General features: G+C 45.7%; 1 protein-coding gene across 2 annotated transcripts in view; it reads right to left on the bottom strand.

Moving 5' to 3' along the window:
• Window positions 1-19785, bottom strand: part of MAP2K4 (mitogen-activated protein kinase kinase 4) — an 87827-nt gene that overhangs the window by 67526 nt on the left and 516 nt on the right. The window lies entirely within an intron of this gene.

Raw genomic sequence — 19785 nt, 5'->3', positions numbered from 1 at the left:
GCTGTTCTCACAGGAAGGGTGAGAAAGGCACCACTGCCTCCTTCAGCARTGCTGCAATTTTTCCATCACCCCAGAACCAGAGCATCAAATCTGATGCAGACCAAAGGCGATAACCCGCTGAACCAGCTGCCTCTGCAAGGTCTTTCACTCTGCCATTCCTTTAACACTTGTTTTCCCCCTTGAATTTTTGCTAAYGCTGGGCTGCCCTGGGCACTAGAGCACACAGGGATCACATAGCCCATGGGCTTGAAAACTCATTGCTACATGAACTGCTCAGCAYGAAAAACATAGCCTGTGCAGCTCACCAAAACCAAACTGACACAGCCACCCTTCCCAGCCTGTCCTGAACTGGCCAGGACGCCCCTTTGATCCCCAAGACCTTTGAGAGAACCCAGGACAGTGGGTATGGCAAGGGACACAGTGGTGATGCTGCTCAGCACTCACAATCTCAACAGCTCAGAGGCACAAAGGTTCAGCATGAAGAACATGCTGGAGAAACAAAATGGAGAAGCAAATGGAGTTGGAGTTGGAGAGAGCAACTAGAGAAACAAAWTAGTTCAGAAGTTACAGTTCACTCCAGCTGGTAATTCCTATGGCTYCCCTCTCCAGTAGAGCAAAATTTGCTTGAAATGTTATGAATCTGATGTTCATATGCTGTTCCTGAATTTGTATTTACCTACAAGTCCCTTGACCAACAAATCCATGCAGCATCACASTGCCCCTCTCCCCTTCCTGGTGTAATCAGGATTTTGCACTTCTAGGAGACGCACGAGTACAAAACCTGCCTGGAGTTGAAGATCCACTCAAATTTTTACTCCTTTCTTTTGAACATCTCATAAGAAGCAAACAGTGCCTGACAGGAGTAATATTTACTTGTGCAAGTCACAGCCACTTCTGGTAATCCTCTCTCTACTGAAACTGCTCATTTCTAATGCTTTTGGACAAGAAAACAGTTTGAACAAGAAGAGATACAGCATTCAAATTTCTAATTTATAGACAAATGCTGGTAATAATCACATCAGCTTTATTCTGTTGCTGCTTGAGAAACTGTGAGACATAACTCCAATGAACTGTTTCTAATTTTCAGGTGGTCCCTTTACCATGAGACATCCAGCGGAGACTGTTCAGGATTTGTTCTCCAGCCAGTTGGCAGCTTCAGTCCCTGTGACATCCACAAACAAGCCATATTGCAAAATGCTGTTTTCCATATACATATATATATATATATATATTCCTGTTACTGTTGGCACCTCTAAGCATCAAGAGAAATAAGCTATTTAACTGAAGGAACCCTGGTTTCTTCTCAGCAAAAGGGCCAGAGATGTGAATCCACATCTGCTCTGGAGCAGAACCTTCTGGGAGCTCTGGAACCCAGCTCGCCCACCAAAGGGAGCCCCTAGCAAAAGGCACCTGACCAAACTCTTGCCATTCCTGGGCCAAGGCCCTCTCCTTTACCCTGCTCCATTTTCCTGGGAGCGGGCTATCCTCCTCTTTTATTCCAAATACTCTCAAATAACACACCCAGCACCCACTGAACCCTCAAATACAACCTGCCAAGTACAGGATGGCTGTGACCTGTATTTTGCACTTGGCTTTGTTGCTTAACAATAAAGCATAAAGTTTTATTTCATCTTTAGGTTCCACGTGACCCTTAAATGGCACTTTTTATCCACCCAAAGGTATAGTACCWAGGTCAAAAACATTAGCAAGTGGGTGCACGACAGCACAAAAAGTGACACACAGTTGATTCATTATCAAAAAAAAAGAGAAAAAAGCTGAAGAGAAGCTTGAGAAAAGCCCAACCCTTGCTGCTATGGAAATACGCCTGTCACTCCTTGAAGTGACACTGCACACATGAATAGAATTTTTTCTAAAAAGTAGCCAAAGCACTGGAACAGCYAGCCTATGAAAATGCACTTGTTCATATGTTCTTCGTGTTCCTTTAACAATACACAACTTCTTAGGAGGAGAAATGAAATTACACTGSGATCTTCACATCAAAGTCTGGGAAATGCATTTCAAACAGTTTTGAGGTTTGCAACCYTGATAGAAACAGAGAAAAAGAGAAGAGTCCTTGACCCTTTAATTTTCTTTCATATGGACTTGCCAGCAAAACATAAATGGGAAGAAGTACCCCTGGGAACAGCCCTCCCCTTCACAGACAAGGCAGAGCTGGGCACAGGCAGGAGCCCAACACATGAAAACAGAGAATGGCTTGGGCTGCTGCCTGGGTAAGGAACACCATGGGACAGGGACCTCAGCCACGGGAAGTTCAGCACTGCATCCTGCTGCTCTGCAAAGCTGCATCCCATGCACAGCAGAAGCTGCAAGCTAAAAGCTGCTCTCTGTAGGCCAGCAGTTCCAYTGCCTAGTTTCCCCCTCATTTCACAGTTTATTAATACACTGACTGCTTACTGTCAGGGTCTCCCAAATCCAGGTTAACAGAACATCAACACATCTCATGTCTCACCTGACAGCACAGTTTTGCCAAATTATTCACTAAGGCAAAGCTGCCATCCTGAACTGAGACTTACTGCTGTTTTCCCATGAAAGGGCTGTAGAGCACTGGGGATCACATCCTGCCACTTCTCAGTGGGTTAAAAGAGAAATTCAGAATGTGTTACATTCCTTTCATTTAAACAAACAGAGGATCTGCAAAGCATCTCTCACCAGTAAAAACCTTAGATGTTCCAGTATGGAGAACAGCAACTGCCTTTTCCTTCTCAGCACAAAATAAACCCCAAAAYAWACCTTCAAATTAAAGATGTTCTTATGGAAGAAAAAAAGTAGATACACAGCAGAAACTATCATTCAATGGGAGAGGGCAACAGGTATGTGCCAGCCTATGCCAGGTCCAGCCAGAYCCCTCCTGCCCATAGTAAGTGCCACCAGTTTCATCACTAACAATCACTGAGTGTTGACTGAGGACTTGAAAAAAATAAATTAACAACCAATAGCTCCTGTCATTCTCAATAATCCCTGGTAAGTACAACCTACAGAAATTGCCTATGAAACAAAAAGCTGCTAAATGGGTCAAGGCATTCATGCTTCTGTCATYCTTTCCTTCAAAATACATGTGACGTTTGCATGGAACATGCACAAAGTCAACACATATACCCCCAGCACTTTAACAAGTGGTTTAAAGAGAAAACTATAACTAAAATATAGTCTCAGGGTAATTAAAGCAAACATACTGTCGTTATTTAGCAGTTAACAGTATTTTTAATGGAAGATACTCAACATCAAAATCTCTTTCCTGTAAACCACTTTTGCMAGTAACAAATGGGGTTTGTTCTGTCAAAAGAATCTTCTTGAGTGCTTTTTTAGTAGCTCACATCTTAATTCACYTGGTTAAAATCTAAAGGGGAAACAAGCCAGGGGCACTTCTCAGCAGCTCTCTGGGCTCACACACAGCACAGGCAGCTCCTCCAGCCATGGCTCTGCCCACAGGAAGGTCCCTGATTCAGCTCTCACAGTTTGTCACAGGCTCACTCCAATCTCACCCATCAGGCTGGACAAGGCCCCCCCCCACCCTATTACTTTATATTAGRCTGAACTTCCTGACAAGAAATTTCATCCTTACCTGCATCAGTTTTAAACTGACAGAGGGCAAAGTTAGCCTGGACACAAGGAAGAAACGTTTTTGCCACGCAGATGGGGAGGTCCTGGCACAAGCTGCCCAGAGAAGCTGTGGCTGCCCCATCCCTGGAAGTGTCCAAGGCCAAGTTGGACAGGGCTTGGTGCAACCTGGGATAGTGGAAGGTGTACCTGCCCCTGACAGGGGCGTGGAATGTGATGGGCTTTAATAACCCTTCCAACCCAAACCATTCTATGATTCAATGATTAACTCTATGAAATAGCCAACTGAGCRTGTTTTACGCAGATTTCCAAAGCAGCAAGAGAACCAGGCCAACAGTGTAAGCAAGCACTCATTCTTCCCTCTTAGCGAGATGTGAAATCTGCCCTGGAATAAAACTCACGCAACAAACAACTTCAAGTGTGCAAACCAAGACAGCCTTTACTCAGATGCATAATATGCACTGGCTCCTACAGAAATGCATGTCACTTCCATCACAAGTCTTGGGGATGAAGATCTCCACTAGGCAACACCTCAAGAACTCCCCAGAAGCAAAATGATCCTGGGCACAACCCTGTATTTTCAACTATTCTTGAAATGCCTTCTACATTTTGAAGGCAAACTGTGATGCTCTGGCAAAGAGGTGCTGAAGTATTGGTTTAAGGTTTTTTCTTAAGGTCCTTCAACCTTCTGGGTCTGACCTACCCGAATTCCTGCCTCCAGGCATCGCAGTCAGCAAAGTGATTTTAATGGAAGCATTTCACAGCCTTCCCCAGGCAGTCCATGGCTGCCCATGCTAGGCAGCGAGCTCAAAGCACAGTGGGTGAGAAATCACCAGCACATCCCTGCTTSCAGGACAAAACGCACTGAAGACTCCAGAGCTGGAAGTATCCATCTTCACTCCAAAATGGTCAAGGTCACAAAGTTACAGTGATGCTGGAGGGATTTTTGTCACCTGCTCTCTGGAAGCCCTTCRGCAGCAGCCTGGCCCCGTGCTGCCAGCAGCTGCCCTGCACAGTCCCCTGCCACCAGCAAAGCAGCTCCCATGTTTTCCTCCACTTCCAGGTACAGTGAACAGCKCTGGGCAGAAAGGATTCACTGCTTATCAGTCCTCACTCAGCCTGCAGCAGCTGCGAAACCCCTTAACTCCCGCAATGGTAAMACAACAAATTCCCTTCCCTAAGACCTTATTCATCACCATTTTGCTGCAGGGGCTACCTACTAATTACACCCGCTGCTGAGCTCTGGAAAACTTCACTATACTGCAAAACCCTCTGATGACAAAGTCCTTTTTATTTCCTTTTTTTTTTTTCTGTGAATTATCTTTTATTCAAGATTTTTTGTTTTGTAGCAGATTTCAGCCCTTCTACCACTCTATCCCTGACAGAAGAATTTATCTTCAGCAGAAAAACACTTCTGGGGAAGTAACTAAACTCCTGCASAAGCATTTACAGTCTTAATATGCCAGGCAACCTTGAGTTGGCAGAAAGTCTGACACAAAAGCAAGCCATTGCCCTTAATAAATATTAATCAACCTTCTTGGGCTGCCATAGTTCATATGAACCATCGGGTGCCAGCTGCTCCCAGCAAGTCYCATCTCTAACTCAGACTCACCTGCAGAGCCATTAACACAGCTCCATCATACAGACACCAGCAGGTCACTCCTCCCTTRTGCCCAAAGGCCATTTCTCCCTATCCAGACACCTCCAGGCCACAGCTCCCTGGGGCACACACTTCCCTCCCATCTCCTTTCACACCTCAGTAACTGTCCTCTTTGGTATTCACCAGAGTCTATAAATCTTCCTCAATTCCTGCCACACTCCTCCAGCTTGCAAAAGAGGTTTGAAATTCCTGCTTCAAACACCAAGTTTCCTAAATATCAGTATATCCTGAGCTAATAGAAAGCTATTAAAAATAAATAGGTACTTTCCAACCCTGTCCTAGGGGAGTAATTTTGACACACAGGCTCATTCTGTGCTGGAACACTGAAGCATAGGTCCTTCTCAGGTTTGCCAAAAGAGAAAAATATCAGTCTGTGAAAAGTAATGGACAACAAAGGATTTTTCTATATACAGTATCTCAGAAAAAAATGTCTCTGAATAGCAGTCACAAAACATACTGAGATAAAACCCAAAGACACTAACTGTTTAAAAAACATTAAAAATTATCTCTTCAGATATTAGAATTGCTGCAACAAATCTGCATACTGAGTAAAAACAAAAAAAAAAAAATCCTTATGTAAATTCAAAGAAATGCAAAGGCACGAGACTTCTACAATTCAGATTTTAAAAGGAAACAAAAAATTGGAAAAAAAAAACCATACAAAGTCTTGGTTTCTAATACAGCTCCCACCTTACTGCAGCCGAGATTGCTGATGCAATGCATAGCCTAAGGCAATGACAGACACCAAGAAACTAGAGGCACACCCTCCAGAGATCCTCAGGTGCCAGGAGGCACTCAGCTACCTGCAGGAATGACATCTCCACGGTCTTTGCCTACAGTCACCCCTTACAAAGGGGCAGGACCAGAAGGGACACAGAAGAGGATGTGACGCCCATGCTTTGGATTTGGCATATTCACCTGTGGGCTGAGCATGGATACCCTCACCACCATGCAAAGGCATCTGGCCTTCACTCRGCAGGAGTTTTAAACACAAATCAGACACCCATTGCAGCAGCTGGTGCTTGGTAGCAGCTCAGCAGGCAGCTCCAGCCACTCCAGCCAYAGGGACTGTATCATTATATCCACACCATGCTACCCTTGTGTCACAGGCAAAGCTGAAGGCACACAGCCACCTAAACAATTGGTGACCTTTTAAGTCTTAATGGAGTTCTTGCTGCAATAGTACTGTGAGAAACAGTGGCTCTTTCAGGAGTGGGAATGCTGTATGTAGCTAGCTGGAAGAAAAAGCAAATTCTCAGCATTAATATTGATTAAAAAAAGGAAGGATAATGGTAAAAAAGAAGGCATAGCTTTCTCTCTTTCTACTTTTTCACAGAAGCTTATCTGARAGGCTAAAGCAAGAGACCATTTCTCAGTCATTCACTCAAAGGAGAGCATCACAATTAAGAATCTCCTTTTACCTTTCAATGTTTACTCTAAAATCATAAATTAAATGGATTTTTTAGAACAAACTTYAGACCTCATTGCTTTGAATACAGAGTAATCCCATCATCAGGATCCAGGGGACACACATTTGCATCTGGCAGGAAAGGAGCAGACCAGGGTACCATACAAAGTAACAAGCTTCAGGACTGAAGAGATTGTTTTGCYCCCAGAAAGCAGCAGGTTTGCAGTAAATCTGCTGATATTAAGCATAGTTTAAACGGATGGTCCAGATGCTCATGCCCAGGCAATTTCCCACAGAAGCCAAGCTCTCCAGCTCTGCCACCACAGCTTAAGACCAGACCTAGTCAAGCACAGCATTCCACATCTCCATAAAAGACACCTGCCTGGAGTAGGGGAGGACATCTCCAACTGCTTTGTGCAATATCCCACCATAGGTGCTGCTAATGACAGCTCACCTGTACAACAGCAACCTGGGCAAGCAGCACTGCCAGCAGCCAAGCCAGACTCACAGAATCCCAGAACAGTATGGGTGAAGAGAGACCTTAAAGAYGATCTCATTCCACCCCTGCAGGGACACCTCCCATTAGCCAGMCCAGGCTACTGCAAGCTCCAACTCACCTTGGGGCAGCCACAGCTTCTCTGGCCAGTCTGTGCCAGGGCCTCATCACCTTCAGAGGGAACAATTTCTTCTCAAGCAAAGAATTTCTTCCTAATCACACAGAGATCACACCAGATAACCACAATACAGACCTGGAGGCAGATCCTTTGCTTGATATAAGGGGCAGGTCACAGCAAAGCTCCAGCTCCTTGAGCAGTGACAACCACCCCACCTGCCAACACTTGGAAGAGGCAGGTGTGATCGTGCAGGCTCTGGGATGAAGGCACTACAGCAATGTGCATGAGGAATTTAGCACCATTGCACTCTCGGGAAGCAGCAACTTTGCTGTTTACCCTTTCACTAGGGTAAATAACTACAGGCAAACAAAATTTCTCTGCTAAAGAAATAAGCACCATAAAGTCTCTCAATAAAAATTCCCCTAGTACACTGGATTTTGCAAGTCTGTGGAAAAAAGCTCTACTGCTGTGCAGAGGGCAGGCAGGCCCCCAGTACGGAAGGAGCCTGTGAGTCTGCCCAGCTAATCCCCGCGGTCTCACGCTGGGTAACAGAAGACTGTTGCAAAAATATCAGCCAGTAGCCCCCACTCAGATCCAGYTATCTTCTTCCCTTGTCCCCATTAACTCCTTCTCCCTCCAAGCTTTCAGTAAAAGGAATGCATGCACCAGCCCTGCACACAAACTGACTATTCCACACAAAAGCATGAAGGGTCCCCTCCTGGCTCCCACCAGGTGTCCCAGTACCACAAAGAAGTTTTCCATCTTCACAGCCACYCATGTGCAGCCTTTGGCCAGAGCTGATACCCACCTGGCCCATTCTCACCCCAGAGCAAACTGGCCCACAATGCCTTGGTTTACGATGCTGCAATTTCTCCACCTCAGCAGAGCTCCAATTTTTTGCTGAGAAGGTGGGAGCTGCATGACCTTGTGATGGAAGAGTCATCCCTGCATGTGACACCAGCAGAGCTGGGGTCTAATCCTAGTGCTGCTGCCCTCGGAGACATCTGAGGAAGAGGAAAGCTGAGGTATCAAGCTGGCCCTGCTGCACATGTTTTCTGCTCCGTACAAGACTGTCAGCAAACTCCAGAGACATGAATTGCAGAGACACTGCAAATAAGGTCCCATTAGTGGGAACAGAGCACCCATATGCTGTAAAAGGAAGAGGAGGCTGGTTCCTTGCTAAGCCCGAGGCACAACAGGGCAGGAATACCATCACACCCTAAAACACCTCCAAGACACAGTCATTAAAGAGGAAGTAGCACATGCATGTTGAAGATGCCAGATCAACAGATACACAGGTGTCATGAAATCATCATGGTGTGGCAACAGAAAGAAATACCAGCTAATCACTGAAATTATCTACTGACAGCCAGGAGTCTACTGACTTTTTAAGGAGAAGTTTGATATGCTTATGCATGAGATAGAAAGGGGTAACTAGTAGAGACAAAATATTAAACTTGTCATAGGATTTCCTGGGCACCCAGCTTTCCAGTTCCCCCTTAAGCAGGGAGTAAGGGCATTAGCTGGTGTTTGGCTGATCCCAGCAGAATATGTGTGCATATGTAGTGCTGACATGATTCTTTCACTGTATGTGATTATTTTACTTCTCTTTTCAAAGAGATTTCCACGGATCTTTGCATTTCTTTGAGTCCTAACATGGACCAGATCATATCAAACCCAGAGTCATCTAAAACAACTGCCCTCCTTAGGACTGAACSTCCAAGGTTGGAAGGACAGTCACTTTTCTGCTGGCACTTGAATCAATGCTCCTGCTGGGCAGTAAAGCAGCAGCAACTCCTGCCAGCTTAGATGATGATGATGACCCAAACTTCCCCTTTACCATCTGAGCTGCCATGGAGCAACCTGTGTTGGCTGCTAAACCCACAACTCTCGAACGCAATGCCTGAACCGACAGCAAGATGTTACCCCAGTATTATTAYACCCTCCATTTCTGCATTGCTCAACAGCATGGACATCAGCCTGCAGAGGAATGTTGTCACACAACATGATCTGTGTTTGGTTTGGGTAYCAAAGAGTCAGGACATACCAGCACAGGATTATTCTGAGAACACTGGGCAGTCAAAGYTCTGCTGCTGAAGTCAAAGTATCACTCAGCTCTGAGAGGGAAATTCAGCACAAACCTTCCCAGCAAGCTACTATTTACTACACAGGAACAACACCATGGACAAGTGGCTCCAGGACTATGTCCCAGATACTGTGAGAGCAGCACAGTGCCCTGGCACAGGGCAGGGTGCAGCTCAGACCTTTGGCAGTTCAGTGACRAAGCAGGGTCCCTGCTGCCAGTTCAGTTCCAGGCTTCCATTCAAGTCAGCCCTGACTAAGGGCTGTCTATATTAAAGCAAATGACCAGACCTAGAAAACATTGCAGGGCTTCACTGAAATAAACGGTGCATTCACACATTGTTCATTTCCCATATTTTTGTAAGGCAGGAAAAAAACAGCCATACTGAAAATCAGGCAGGGAATTTCTTCAAGTCACAGAAGATCCCAAATCATGTCCCTGATGGGGAAGCCAGCCAAGCCCTCCCACACAACCATCCAGACAGACACACGTGGGCCTCGGACACCAGCTCCCACCACTCCTGTCTCAATCTTTGCCACTTCCACAGTTGCTTAGAAGATCCTTCTCCCATTTGCTCAGCTGCAGTSCTCATCAGCAGGATCAGCAGGGAGGAAACCATAGAAACAGGCCATAGAGTAAATTCTTGTTCTTAGTCCCAAAGACATGTAGCCCTGATGCACAGTGGCAAAGCTTAACTCAYAGGAAGCCTATCTGGCTATGACCCTGGCATAACCAGCAGCACAGATAAGCTCCAGGATATTACTCCAATTCTTCTCAAAAAGAAAACAAATTAATTAGAAATATATTTATAAATATTTTGCATTTCCAGGAGAACGCTGGCAAGCTTGTTCAGGTATTCCACAACATGGGACCCCAGCGCAAAAGAAGTAAACTGCCAAACTGCTGCCTAAAGCAGCACATATCTAAACCTTTTCATCCAACCCTTTCTTCTTCCAACACAACTCTTAGCTCATTCACAAGTCCTTTGTGTAAACTTGCATATTAACTTACACCACAGTGTCACACTTCCTAGGGACGGAAGATGGGCTGTATCAGATCAGAAAGCAGAGAGCTGACCTCTTCCCCAAATCACAAAGGAAACCAGCTTTAAAAGCTGACATGCAAACAGCCCACTTTCCACACACTGATTGTTGCAGCTATCCCAAAGCTAAAACAGGACCTTGAAGAACATCTCCTCAGCTCTGGGCCATAAGTCTTTGCCAGTATCATACTAAGCCGTTCTGACCATCCTCCCCTTCCTGCTTTCTGCCAGTGCAGGTTTCTGAATGGGACAAGAGGAGAGGATATCAAAGGTAGGATAATGTTTCCAGAGTTTGGTATTAGACCAAGTCCTGAACTGACAGTGTTCAGGAGAGGAACTGGTCTTTACAGGAAAACTCGGACATGATCCCACTGCTCCCTAAAAGGGATTTCCAAATGCAATGCTTTTATCTTAGTCCACAACCCCTCCCAGGTCAAACAACATAGCCATATGTTTTTAAAGGAAACTGTTTTATCTCTATCCACAAACCTCTTCAAAGTACAAATACTTTGCTTTCTGATCCAAAAGCAAGGTGATAGTTAATGCAGTTCAGAGAATCACTTTCAGAGAATTAGGTCCAAAGCAAACCACACAACCCTTTTGGTTCACAGAAAAAAAATAAGCCTAGACAAAAATGGATAAAGGCTAAACTCCCATTTGGCTCAGCTGTCTGCTCCCAACAGCTGTCCTTCTTACACCACAGGGCATCTCCTGAAGCACCTCAGAAAGATCAGATAAATTATTCAAAACACAGACTAATTCCTGGCGCTTGGACYCTTTGTTCACTCCAGGATCAGCAGAGCTGTCTGCTTCCTGGAGGGCTTGCCCTGCCTCCAGTAAAGAGCAAACACAAAGGCTTTGATTTGSAGAAGAGGAAATCAATTTAGCAGCTAATAAATACACAATTTGTGCAATACACKTACTCCCATCTCCCTTGATGCTCATACGAAGTTAATGGTCATACCTWCTAAACACTGTCACTGTACTGCCCACTGCACGGCAGTTCAGCTCACCTGAGAGGAGAACCAGGACAGAGATGGGCAGCGACACTTAGCAACACTGTGTTGGATTTTCTCATTAACAGCAATAGCAGAGATCTCACCACCAGGGGCTACAGCCTGMGGAGTCAAGGTCACACATTTTGGAAGATGCTCCACAGCATCACATGAYACTCCTGATGCAAATCCAGGTCAGTGATACCTCACATACATCCTGCAAAGGATCTCTGCATGCCTGGAGCAGACGTTCAACAGAGCTGCAGAGCTCCCCTGGGACTACGATGAAACAAMCCTGTGACAGCTGATAAAAATGATGTTTGTACCTTTCCACCTAACCATGAGGTGACACAGACATATTGCACCTGCATGAACTGCTGGATTAATCTTGAAGAAATAGTCACCTAAGCAGACCAGGAAACACACATCATAAAGACCTTCAAGATCTAAAGCTTCCCTTCAAACAAAASGAAACCCACAAAGATTGCAGATGCACATAAGAACCAGACTAATGTAACATAAAATAAAGCAAAATGAGAAGTTTAGAACCAAAGTCAGAGCCACAGCCWGTTCAGAACACCAGCTCCCGAATGCAAATGCTCAGGCTGACAAAGCTTMCCTGCCGAGGAACTGCTAAGGCAGAGCAAGTTTTGAACTCTGCCTTCCTCCCATTATCATTATTTTCAAATGTATTTAGCTGCCGAAGTTTATCAGTCTTCTTTTAGATYCTCTGGTTTAAAACTCATCCCTAATGTGCTCTGGTGCTCCGAGTTTACCGTACTAAATCACAGGAATTAGGTCAAGTCTCTCCTACTGCAAATCTCCCTGCAGTCTATCCTTCTCTTCAGCTTCAGGAAGGGTCTCCGTAAAAAGGACACTCARGAAATTCACTCAGACACAGCTCCCAAGAGGTAAAAACACTGGGACTAAATGCAAGGAAGCTAATGAGCCTCAATATGGTGCTCTTCTACCTCTAAAGGTCATTGTACACCAAAGCACTGYTTCTTACATTTGCAGCTCCCCTGCCCAATGCAGCTGGGGAAATCTGCTTGATCCCTGGCAAGCAAAAACATACACACACAAAAAACCAAACAGAAAAACAGAAGCCAGATGAACTATTTAAGCCAACCCCCACACAAAAGATGGAAAACCAGCATCTGGRGAGGCCATGCACATGATTTTGGCAGCAGCACACATTGCTGACAGACTCACTCCTCAGTGAGTCAGAAGCATCAGGCTGTCCTGGCAGCACACACCTCTGCCTGGCAGCACTGCCTGCTGTGAGGGCCAGCTCCTGAAGTGTCAGCACCCAAGGGAGCCTGCAAGGGGACCAACTGACTCGGGCTTAATTAGTGGGCACAGGACTTAGGGTAAGCATATGCAGCTCAGCCATACTGACACAGTTTGACAMGTGATGGAACCAAGACACCATATTCTCCACTTCCCCCAGGAAGGTGATCCCTCCTCCTGCCACCCCCACCTCACTTTGCAGCTCAGGGAGCTCTATCCCTGCAAGGGCAAGGCAGGTCTTCAGCAGGGACAACTCATGAGGCAAGGGGACAAACATGAGCTAACATGGGAAATGCCTACAAGGTGAACAGAGGCGCTGTGTATGTCAAAGGTACATGTATGTAAAAGGTACATCTGTAATCCATAGCAGCTCTTGAAGTCAGTTCAGTGCTGGTAGCACAGGATCACCTCTCTGAAAGGCTGCCACATGAGGTGTCACCTGCTGTGGCATTTTTCCAAGCATCTTGTACATAATTTACCCAAGTCCACCCAGCAAACCTCAGCAAGAGATCTGTAAGAGAGATAACTTGTCCAGCAACTCAGCAGCAGTACAAGGAGGTGGGTGGGGGTAGAAAAGAGGATGCAGAGTCACAGCAAAAATTATTTTGTCTTGTTCAGACACTAAAAGAGCCACAAGTAAAAAAACAAAGCTCCAATGCAATACAAATCCCTCCTGCAATCCCATCCCAGGAGAAGSATATGAAACCCACTCTCCCTGTATTTCACACTTKATRAGCAATGGCTTAACCCCTCAGCACYTTCAGGAAAACTCTGAGCACTTTCCTTCTCATTGATGTTGATAATCAAGTATTTCAATATTTGACAGCCCCCCTAAACACCCAAGTCAGYRCCAACTGCAAGGGTGAGCCTCACAMTCAGGTTCCAGACAACCTCCAAATCAGAGGGACACATGCAAATGAAAGGATAACAAACACGCAAGGGCTGTTCCATTCTCAGCCTAGCACAGACACAGTATTCAAGTTAYCTATGAGCTGAACTGAAGAAACACAGGTGAAGTGTCTCTTTCGAGGGATTTACCATGAGTAACTATWGCACATTAACTAATCCAGCAATAGTAACACATCTTTTAGGAAGGAAGACATTTTTCCATGCTCAACAAGCACTGCACTGTCATCTACCACTGCTCACACATCCCTTCTACAATCAAACAAGTCCACAACAAGAAAAGAAACCTGAGTAACTACAAGACAGACAAAAACGCTTAGCAGTGAACACCAGCAGTCTAGAACATCACGTGGAAGATTCACATTACTGAAGGCATTGGCCAAGGGAGCAGCAGCAGAACTGCACAGGGAGAACCAGAAACCAACCAAACCAATATAAAAACAGTATAAAAATGCCATAACTCCTAGGCAAATAGACTTAAAGACACAGATTCCTTTGAACTAGTGTCATCAGAGGRACTCAGCTTCTCATTGCAGAAGAGATGTTACAGCCCATCAACCATATATGAGCAGGATCGGCAAAGGAATCCCCAAAACATCTGTTAATATCTCCAAAGCCAGCAGACAACAATGTACAATAATCCATCCAGACCAGAATATCCAGGACAAAGCCCATACCCCAAGGTGATACCTCTTGAACCACAATGAAAAGGTTTAACTGCCAGTGTCAGGCTGGTTTTTCTCACTCTGATGCCGCTGCACACCAAACCCCACCTTCCCGAGTAAATGCTGCTGTCTTAGCACAAGAGAGAAGGGGAAGACACACCTCCGCATCTAAGGAGGCATTTAATACAATGAAGCCCATTTTAAATGAGGTATATGAGGGTTATGAACATCACCAGCACCTTTCCAACAATGGTACAGATCAGTGAACTCCAGACTTTGAGAAGACACCAGAAGCATTATATTCATTCAGAGATTTTTATACCTTCTCTATTACCATCACTTCAGTGAGGCCTGAATGGGTATTTGCYGTCAGTTCCTGCCCACAAAACACAGCTCTACACAAACACCCTGCACTGCTTCTTCCCCTCAAACAGTTTTCCTCCCCAGTCTTCACAGACTACAACAGGTAACCTGCTTCCTCCACAGGGAAGCAGACCTCCACATTTTCTTTCACATAAAATCTTACCAAACCTAAATCCAACAGAAGACACACAACTTCAAAGATGTACGATGCTAACAAACTGTTTGTGTCTGTTTGATACATGCAGAGCTTGATGTGGTTACATGAGATTCCTGCAAGCAGCGTTTCACTGCATACACACAAATCTAATTTCATGTGAGCAAAACAACATGAAGTTTGAAAAGTACACATTTTGGCTTTTTTTGCTTCCTCACAAAACTCATCTTTCTCTTGCAGGATGACCCTCATTTTGATGGGCAACTATGTGACTTTCACGACTCTTGGCTTCTTCAAATCTGCATAAAATAACTGAAAAGGCCTCCCAGCATCCGAGGAGACTAACTAGTACTTTTGGTCTGTCCCTTACYAGTAAAACAGAAATTATCAAAAACACCAGTCGATTACAAGTAAATCAAAATAGAAAGCCAAAATGCAAAACCATATACCCACATACAAATACAGTCCTGCACACAAAAGTGTACGCCAAGACTCAAACACAAAGCAGACATGGACATTGAGCCCATATATGAATAAACTGAGGRCACAAATGGGCTAAAATACTGTACACCACACAACTTTTACCTTTCTTAACAAATGCAARTATGTCCAAGTAGACATATACTCATCAATCTGCCAGTGTCAGCCTGCATCAGTGGTGTCTGCTAACACACACAGCTTTGGTGCTTTCACCGAGGGCTAGAGGAAGTACAGGCACCTTATGACTGTATTCAGTCAGTTCCCACCTGCTCACTTGTCCTATATTAGCATAACAATGGGCAATTAAATACACATGGACAGATACCACTTATTTTATTACCTACTGAAGTTCTCCTCCCCAGTCCTCTCTTACCTTGCTCTTTTCTATCTTGTTCTCATACCTACATCATATGTTTCATTCACCCAGCCATTCATACACTGCTTCCTTCCTAAACCGCTGCTCACTTGTTGCTTCTTCACAACTCCTACACCTCCCCACTGACTYTTGCTACCCAAATTCCCCTTAGGTTCCCTAAGCAAACTGCCATGTTTACACTGCTAACTCACTTTCTCTGACCACCATGCCCCTCAGAGGGCTAAGTCCTCCCCAGCTGCCTTTGACAGGGCCCACTCTGTTCCAACAGATCAAACATCTCATTCCTCTCCTCCTGCCAGATCTGGGTCCRGGAGTACCTTCCACAGTGGGGAGCGGAGCTGCTCCTGTCACTCCATGCACTCACCAAGGCAGGAAGCAACAGAGGAGGACACAGRAATCATGGCACCTCTTACTGAATTCCCATACAAAGGACCATTCTGGTCACAGCAATACCCACAAATGGTTTCAAGCAATATTCCACTTCTGCCAGTGCTGTGTGCAGAAGCCATGATTACCCCACTGACACAGTGTACGTTACACATCCACACCAATTCACCTGACCGCAGTGACTGACAAAGTCCATCACAGTATTCACCAATTCTGTCACCAGCCAAAAACCAACATTTCCTGACCTCTCAAAAAGTCTCCCAGCAGCTCTTTTCTACCAGAAAGAGAAAGGTACAGGACAGAGCTTCCTTGTAAATAGAAACTGATCACCTAACTTCAGTAAGCCACCGATGTAATGAATGGCACCCAAGCGTAAGAGATGGACTCTAGTTCATCTCCTCATACACTCAGATATGTCTTAACAACCTCCCCTTCCAGGCTTTTTGCCTCATACCCACAAAGGACTCCCTCCAGACACAGACCTCCACTGATTTTTGCTAAAATRTCTGGAGTTAGATGAAGAGAGCAAAGACATCAGTGAGAGAGCAAACAGAACCACAACACACACACATGTGAAGGGAACYGACAATCCTGAATTCCAGTTGAAGCAGTCAGGAATTCCCACTCAACACATTTGAGCCATCAGGTACACTCTGAGAAGACATATACAGTAGCTCTGCTTTGCTTTTTAAGGACAGTAGAGCATACCAGGCAGTGAGTATTTGGAGAAGTCCCACTTGCCTCCAGTCTTCCTGAAGGCCCAGTGCAGCTGAACTGATTCCATGACAATCAGTTATAAGTGATACCAGTTCCTATTAACGGTAGTTAGAATGAGTGACTCCACAAGCTGTAATTAGAATCAAAATTCTCCCTGTGCCTTGGAATTGACTACATTTCTAGATTTCATACCACCATTCTTCAGATAATCCTTTTCTGAATAATGTTAGCAGTAATGACAATTATGAATTTTGGCAAATGTGAGAAATACACAATTGCTCCAGTTTGGGTGCTGTTTTTTTCTTAAATAACTGTCAAAGGTATCCTACTTCCCCACAAAACAACCAGGATACTAAATATTCAGGACTGTTACTGAACTCTAACATTACATGTAGGTAAGGACAACAACTCTTCACACCAGCAGTCACAAGCATCCAGACAGACTTTGGTGTGCACACAACAGACATTAAAAAAACTTATGRAAAAGGATCTATTTTAATGCTTCGAATTCCAGCTCTCCTTTGTCTCCAAACKGTGCCTTGAACACAGCACCATGAACTGCCAGGAGACCCTCTGAGAAGAAATGAAGCTCCAAGTCCTTTGGCATGGGCAGTTGATCCAGGTAGCCAAGAGATGAAGATCAAGTTGAGGCACACAGAACARCAAGAGTGAAAAGACCTAAACCAACCCCTTGTTTGATTGCAAGGCTTGAGGGACATGGCTGCACAGTGAGGACTGCCCAGCATAAGGACAGGGCAGTGTCCCTTCATCTCTGTCCTGTCACCTGGAGGACTTCAGTCTGTGTGCATTAAAAATGGTGCAGGATATARAATTTAAAACAAAACTGGATGGCCTGTGAGAGACCTTCTGGGTCTGCTATGCTTGCCCCAGACATCAATGTGATAGCTCTCAATTTCCCTAAAGACTTCTTCCCTGTACCACATCCTCACAACTCCTCCCTATGCCGAGGCTCAGACGAATACCCYGACTGCAAACACTCCTTATAAAACTGCCAGTCCTGACACCAAACAGAAATCCCCTGCAAGGGGCTCTCACCTCAGCCAAGCTTGCCCAAGCACCTTGGGGTAGGGTCTCCAAAAACACCAGACTGCTACCCAGGGGACCAATGTCACAGTCCCTTGGCACGGGATTTGTTCCACCCTCTCCCACTCCCACCTCCCTCATGGCAGCCATTGCACAAGCCAGTGTTTCTGGCTAAAAATTAACTGAGCAAAACTTTTTTTTTTAAATATAATTACTTGTTTTCAGCTTAATGACTTCCCTGCTCCACCTTGCCATGCTGTTTAAGCCAATTGAATCAACACTGACGCAGTCCAACCTACTCTTCTCCCCACCCAGCAATGCATTCCTGCACCTCCCTTGCTCCAATGCCTGCAAAGCCCCACGACAAGCCCAAGCTGAGTATCCTAACTGCAGAATGCTYGACACTTTTGGTGGTTTTCCTCATTGAGCTCAGCTTGTCTTGGCATCACAGGAGCACGTGCAGTAGGCAAGGCGACCATGCATCCGAGGGAGAAGCCAGAGCTGCCCCAGCAGCCTGCACAGCTCTTGCTGCCACATCCAGCCCCTTCCCATCCCACSCAGAGCCCACACAGGTGGCATGGCAGCACAGACATCTCTATCCTCCTGGGATGGAGTTTCCTGCAAGTTCCAGGAACCATCACCACCACAGCAACCTGCTGCTCCAAAGCCCACACAGGATCCCACACTCAGCTCCTCCTGGCACATCTAAACACTCACCTGTTACCTCAGGAAAAATCACCAGCACTGGGCATCATCATGCTGGCCCCATAGTCCTGAATGTGTATTTAAACAGCCACTTTAAACCAGCTACAACAGAATCAACTGCCCTTCCTCCACCCAGAGAGAGCATGCAGATGCTATCAAGCTCCCAGAGCATTACAGGTGCCAGGGTGCAAAGCCAAGTCTCAGCCTTGGAGATACAGGTAATTCAGAGGAACGACTCAAACAGGAAAAATGGGTCAGGTGGAAATACAAGGGGCAACATGGAGGGTTCTAACCGCACAAGTCTAGTTTTTATTTAATCACAACTGCTTTGGCATATCACGGTAAAGTTTTTAACCCGTGTATTTTCACAAGGTCTGGGATTCTTGTTTTTGAAAGATGGTTAATACTACCTAGACAAGGCCCAAAAGGTACCCAATCCTTCACACAAGGGAAGCTACAAGAAGCCAAAGTCCTCATTTTTACTTTAAGTAAAACTCTTCGGGTTAATCATCAGTTCTCTGCCCAAACAAGTCCCCACCAGTCTCAGGAGAGTCCATACCAGRAGGACAGAATACAGAATATAGCAAACAACTATTTCATGACAGTACCTCCACTTATGTCACACAGAGAGCAACCTTTCCTTTTACCTGGCCCCAACACAGAGCAAACTGCTTCTTTTATATTACCATCCCTGTATAAAATTCATTAAAAAAAAACAAAACAAAACAAAACCAATCCAGCACTGTGCCACCTCAGCCTAACCAGGCCAAAAATGTTGTTCAAGCAGAGAGTATTCTTCAGTGTTCTAACTTTAAAAGAGTGTTCTCACTCAAAAGGTGTTCTGAGGCCTTTCTGAAAAATAAATATCCACCGTTTTTGCAAGGCTGCTCAACCATCAACAAGTGCCGGTGGGAACCAACACGACCCGCTGCAGCACTGTAAATTTCCATCGAAACGGAACGAAACTGAACCGCAAGTTCGCGTTGAACTAATTTCACTTCAATGTTTGTCTCGAGCAAAGCACACACCGGAGGCGGAGGGTCGGAGGAGATCACGGGTGGCCGGGGCAGTGCCATCGTGCCGCAGCCCCGACCCGGCCGCCGCCAATTGCCGGCCGCACCGTGGGGTTCCTGGGGGCACGGGCCGCCCCCGCCGCACATCGCTCCTGCCGGCTCCCCGGGATGCTGCTACAGCCGCGGCCTGCACCGCTCACCCGGAGCGGCCGCAGAACCGTCCCCGGTCGGGAGAGACCAGAGCCGCGTCCAGCCCGGCCTTTGTCCCGGTGGCCGGGGCCGAGCTCGGGGCCGAACTCCGGGC

Source organism: Malurus melanocephalus, unplaced genomic scaffold (assembly GCF_030028575.1).
Source record: "Malurus melanocephalus ecotype Western Australia unplaced genomic scaffold, MMel_1.1 scaffold_368, whole genome shotgun sequence".
In the NCBI taxonomy this organism is placed as follows: Eukaryota; Metazoa; Chordata; class Aves; order Passeriformes; family Maluridae; genus Malurus; species Malurus melanocephalus.
This window is presented reverse-complemented; position numbering and strand designations above follow the sequence as displayed.